Genomic DNA, 6,106 nt, shown 5'->3' with positions numbered 1-6,106 from the left:
TAAAATTTCGATTTTTAATTGATTTTCAATGAAATTCCGAAATTTTTGATGGAGTCACGAATTAAGGCCCATTTCCCTCTAGGACGCATAGTTAAGGAGATACAGCCATTATAAGTTTTGCAAGTGAAATTTCGATTTTTAATGGATTTTCCATGAAATTCCGAAATTTTTGATGGAGTCACGAATTAAGGCCCATTTCCCTCTAGGACGCATAGTTTAGGAGATACAGCCATTATAAGTTTTGAAAGTGAAATTTCGATTTTTAATGGATTTTTAATGAAATTCCGAAATTTTTGATGGAGTCACGAATTAAGGCCCATTTCCCTCTAGGACGCATAGTTAAGGAGATACAACCATTTTAAGTTTTGCAAGTGAAATTTTGATTTTTCATGGATTTTCAATGAAATTCCGAATTTTTTGATGGAGTCACGAATTAAGGCCCATTTCCCTCTAGGACGCATAGTTAAGGAGATACAGCTATTTTAAGTTATGCAAGTAAAATTTTGATTTTTAATGGATTTTCAATGAAATTCCATAATTTTTGATGGAGTCACGAATTAAGACCCATTTCCTTCTAGGACGCATAGTTAAGGAGATACAGCCATTTTAAGTTTTGCAAGTGAAATTTCGATTTTTAATGGATTTTCAATGAAATTCCGAAATTTTTGATGGAGTCACGAATTAAGGCCCATTTCCCTTTAGGACGCATAGTTAAGGAGATACAGCCATTTTAAGTTTTGCAAGTGAAATTCCGAAATTTTTGATGGAGTCACGAATTAAGGCCCATTTCCCTCTAGGACGCATAGTTAAGGAGATACAGCCATTTTAAGTTTTGCAAGTGAAATTTCGATTTTTAATGGGTTTTCAATGAAATTCCGAAATTTTTGATGGAGTCACGAATTAAGGCCCATTTCCCTCTAGGACGCATAGTTAAGGAGATACAGCCATTTTAAGTTTTGCAATTGAAATTTCGAATTTTAATGGATTTTCCATGAAATTCCGAAATTTTTGATGGAGTCACGAATTAAGGCCCATTTCCCTCTAGAACGCATAGTTTAGGAGATACAGCCATTTTAAGTTTTGCAAGTGAAATTTCGATTTTTAATGGATTTTCAATGAAATTCCGAAATTTTTGATGGAGTCACGAATTAAGGCCCATTTCCCTCTAGGACGCATAGTTAAGGAGATACAGCCATTATAAGTTTTGCAAGTGAAATTTCGATTTTTAATGGATTTTCAATGAAATTCCGAAATTTTTGATGGAGTCACGAATTAAGGCCCATTTCCCTCTAGGACGCATAGTTAAGGAGATACAGCCATTTTAAGTTTTGCAAGTGAAATTTCGATTTTTAATGAAATTCCGAATTTTTTGATGGAGTCACGAATTAAGGCCCATTTCCCTCTAGGACGCATAGTTAAGGAGATACAGCTTTTTTAAGTTATGCAAGTAAAATTTTGATTTTTAATGGATTTTCAATGAAATTTCGAAATTTTTGATGGAGTCACGAATTAAGGCCCATTTCCTTCTAGGACGCATAGTTAAGGAGATACAGCTATTTTAAGTTATGCAAGTAAAATTTTGATTTTTAATGGATTTTCAATGAAATTCCGAATTTTTTGATGGAGTCACGAATTAAGGCCCATTTCCCTCTAGGACGCATAGTTAAGGAGATACAGCTATTTTAAGTTATGCAAGTAAAATTTTGATTTTTAATGGATTTTCAATGAAATTCCGAAATTTTTGATGGAGTCACGAATTGAGGCCCATTTCCCTCTAGGACGCATAGTTAAGGAGATACAGCTATTTTAAGTTATGCAAGTAAAATTTTGATTTTTAATGGATTTTCAATGAAATTTCGAAATTTTTGATGGAGTCACGAATTAAGGCCCATTTCCCTTTAGGACGCATAGTTAAGGAGATACAGCCATTTTAAGTTTTGCAAGTGAAATTCCGAAATTTTTGATGGAGTCACGAATTAAGGCCCATTTCCCTCTAGGACGCATAGTTAAGGAGATACAGCCATTTTAAGTTTTGCAAGTGAAATTTCGATTTTTAATGGGTTTTCAATGAAATTCCGAAATTTTTGATGGAGTCACGAATTAAGGCCCATTTCCCTCTAGGACGCATAGTTAAGGAGATACAGCCATTTTAAGTTTTGCAATTGAAATTTCGATTTTTAATGGATTTTCCATGAAATTCCGAAATTTTTGATGGAGTCACGAATTAAGGCCCATTTCCCTCTAGAACGCATAGTTTAGGAGATACAGCCATTTTAAGTTTTGCAAGTGAAATTTCGATTTTTAATGGGTTTTCAATGAAATTCCGAAATTTTTGATGGAGTCACGAATTAAGGCCCATTTCCCTCTAGGACGCATAGTTAAGGAGATACAGCCATTATAAGTTTTGCAAGTGAAATTTCGATTTTTAATGGATTTTCAATGAAATTCCGAAATTTTTGATGGATTCACGAATTAAGGCCCATTTCCCTCTAGGACGCATAGTTAAGGAGATACAGCCATTATAAGTTTTGCAAGTAAAATTTCGATTTTTAATTGATTTTCAATGAAATTCCGAAATTTTTGATGGAGTCACGAATTAAGGCCCATTTCCCTCTAGGACGCATAGTTAAGGAGATACAGCCATTATAAGTTTTGCAAGTGAAATTTCGATTTTTAATGGATTTTCCATGAAATTCCGAAATTTTTGATGGAGTCACGAATTAAGGCCCATTTCCCTCTAGGACGCATAGTTTAGGAGATACAGCCATTATAAGTTTTGAAAGTGAAATTTCGATTTTTAATGGATTTTTAATGAAATTCCGAAATTTTTGATGGAGTCACGAATTAAGGCCCATTTCCCTCTAGGACGCATAGTTAAGGAGATACAACCATTTTAAGTTTTGCAAGTGAAATTTTGATTTTTCATGGATTTTCAATGAAATTCCGAATTTTTTGATGGAGTCACGAATTAAGGCCCATTTCCCTCTAGGACGCATAGTTAAGGAGATACAGCTATTTTAAGTTATGCAAGTAAAATTTTGATTTTTAATGGATTTTCAATGAAATTCCATAATTTTTGATGGAGTCACGAATTAAGACCCATTTCCTTCTAGGACGCATAGTTAAGGAGATACAGCCATTTTAAGTTTTGCAAGTGAAATTTCGATTTTTAATGGATTTTCAATGAAATTCCGAAATTTTTGATGGAGTCACGAATTAAGGCCCATTTCCCTTTAGGACGCATAGTTAAGGAGATACAGCCATTTTAAGTTTTGCAAGTGAAATTCCGAAATTTTTGATGGAGTCACGAATTAAGGCCCATTTCCCTCTAGGACGCATAGTTAAGGAGATACAGCCATTTTAAGTTTTGCAAGTGAAATTTCGATTTTTAATGGGTTTTCAATGAAATTCCGAAATTTTTGATGGAGTCACGAATTAAGGCCCATTTCCCTCTAGGACGCATAGTTAAGGAGATACAGCCATTTTAAGTTTTGCAATTGAAATTTCGATTTTTAATGGATTTTCAATGAAATTCCGAAATTTTTGATGGAGTCACGAATTAAGGCCCATTTCCCTCTAGAACGCATAGTTTAGGAGATACAGCCATTTTAAGTTTTGCAAGTGAAATTTCGATTTTTAATGGGTTTTCAATGAAATTCCGAAATTTTTGATGGAGTCACGAATTAAGGCCCATTTCCCTCTAGGACGCATAGTTAAGGAGATACAGCCATTATAAGTTTTGCAAGTAAAATTTCGATTTTTAATGGATTTTCAATGAAATTCCGAAATTTTTGATGGAGTCACGAATTAAGGCCCATTTCCCTCTAGGACGCATAGTTAAGGAGATACAGCCATTTTAAGTTTTGCAAGTGAAATTTCGATTTTTAATGAAATTCCGAATTTTTTGATGGAGTCACGAATTAAGGCCCATTTCCCTCTAGGACGCATAGTTAAGGAGATACAGCTTTTTTAAGTTATGCAAGTAAAATTTTGATTTTTAATGGATTTTCAATGAAATTTCGAAATTTTTGATGGAGTCACGAATTAAGGCCCATTTCCTTCTAGGACGCATAGTTAAGGAGATACAGCTATTTTAAGTTATGCAAGTAAAATTTTGATTTTTAATGGATTTTCAATGAAATTCCGAATTTTTTGATGGAGTCACGAATTAAGGCCCATTTCCCTCTAGGACGCATAGTTAAGGAGATACAGCTATTTTAAGTTATGCAAGTAAAATTTTGATTTTTAATGGATTTTCAATGAAATTCCGAAATTTTTGATGGAGTCACGAATTGAGGCCCATTTCCCTCTAGGACGCATAGTTAAGGAGATACAGCTATTTTAAGTTATGCAAGTAAAATTTTGATTTTTAATGGATTTTCAATGAAATTTCGAATTTTTTGATGGAGTCACGAATTAAAGCCCATTTCCCTCTAGGACGCATAGTTAAGGAGATAATTATAAGTTTTGCAAGTGAAATTTCGATTTTTAATGGATTTTCAATGAAATTCCGAAATTTTTGATGGAGTCACGAATTAAGGCCCATTTCCCTCTAGGACGCATAGTTAAGGAGATACAGCCATTTTAAGTTTTGCAAGTGAAATTTCGATTTTTAATGGATTTTCAATGAAATTCCGAAATTTTTGATGGAGTCACGAATTAAGGCCCATTTCCCTTTATGACGCATAGTTAAGGAGATACAACCATTTTAAGTTTTGCAAGTGAAATTCCGAAATTTTTGATGGAGTCACGAATTAAGGCCCATTTCCCTCTAGGACGCATAGTTAAGGAGATACAGCCATTTTAAGTTTTGCAAGTGAAATTTCGATTTTTAATGGGTTTTCAATGAAATTCCGAAATTTTTGATGGAGTCACGAATTAAGGCCCATTTCCCTCTAGGACGCATAGTTAAGGAGATACAGCCATTATAAGTTTTGCAAGTGAAATTTAGATTTTTAATGGATTTTCCATGAAATTCCGAAATTTTTGATGGAGTCACGAATTAAGGCCCATTTCCCTCTAGGACGCATAGTTTAGGAGATACAGCCATTTTAAGTTTTGCAAGTGAAATTCCGAAATTTTTGATGGAGTCACGAATTAAGGCCCATTTCCCTCTAGGACGCATAGTTAAGGAGATACAGCCATTTTAAGTTTTGCAAGTGAAATTTCGATTTTTAATGGATTTTCAATGAAATTCCGAAATTTTTGATGGATTCACGAATTAAGGCCCATTTCCCTCTAGGACGCATAGTTAAGGAGATACAGCCATTATAAGTTTTGCAAGTAAAATTTCGATTTTTAATTGATTTTCAATGAAATTCCGAAATTTTTGATGGAGTCACGAATTAAGGCCCATTTCCCTCTAGGACGCATAGTTAAGGAGATACAGCCATTATAAGTTTTGCAAGTGAAATTTCGATTTTTAATGGATTTTCCATGAAATTCCGAAATTTTTGATGGAGTCACGAATTAAGGCCCATTTCCCTCTAGGACGCATAGTTTAGGAGATACAGCCATTATAAGTTTTGAAAGTGAAATTTCGATTTTTAATGGATTTTTAATGAAATTCCGAAATTTTTGATGGAGTCACGAATTAAGGCCCATTTCCCTCTAGGACGCATAGTTAAGGAGATACAACCATTTTAAGTTTTGCAAGTGAAATTTTGATTTTTCATGGATTTTCAATGAAATTCCGAATTTTTTGATGGAGTCACGAATTAAGGCCCATTTCCCTCTAGGACGCATAGTTAAGGAGATACAGCTATTTTAAGTTATGCAAGTAAAATTTTGATTTTTAATGGATTTTCAATGAAATTCCATAATTTTTGATGGAGTCACGAATTAAGACCCATTTCCTTCTAGGACGCATAGTTAAGGAGATACAGCCATTTTAAGTTTTGCAAGTGAAATTTCGATTTTTAATGGATTTTCAATGAAATTCCGAAATTTTTGATGGAGTCACGAATTAAGGCCCATTTCCCTTTAGGACGCATAGTTAAGGAGATACAGCCATTTTAAGTTTTGCAAGTGAAATTCCGAAATTTTTGATGGAGTCACGAATTAAGGCCCATTTCCCTCTAGGACGCATAGTTAAGGAGATACAGCC

This window comes from Stomoxys calcitrans, chromosome 2 (assembly GCF_963082655.1).
Source record: "Stomoxys calcitrans chromosome 2, idStoCalc2.1, whole genome shotgun sequence".
NCBI classification, from domain to species: Eukaryota; Metazoa; Arthropoda; class Insecta; order Diptera; family Muscidae; genus Stomoxys; species Stomoxys calcitrans.
The sequence above is the reverse complement of the archived record's forward strand: the minus strand, read 5'-3'. Positions refer to the sequence as shown.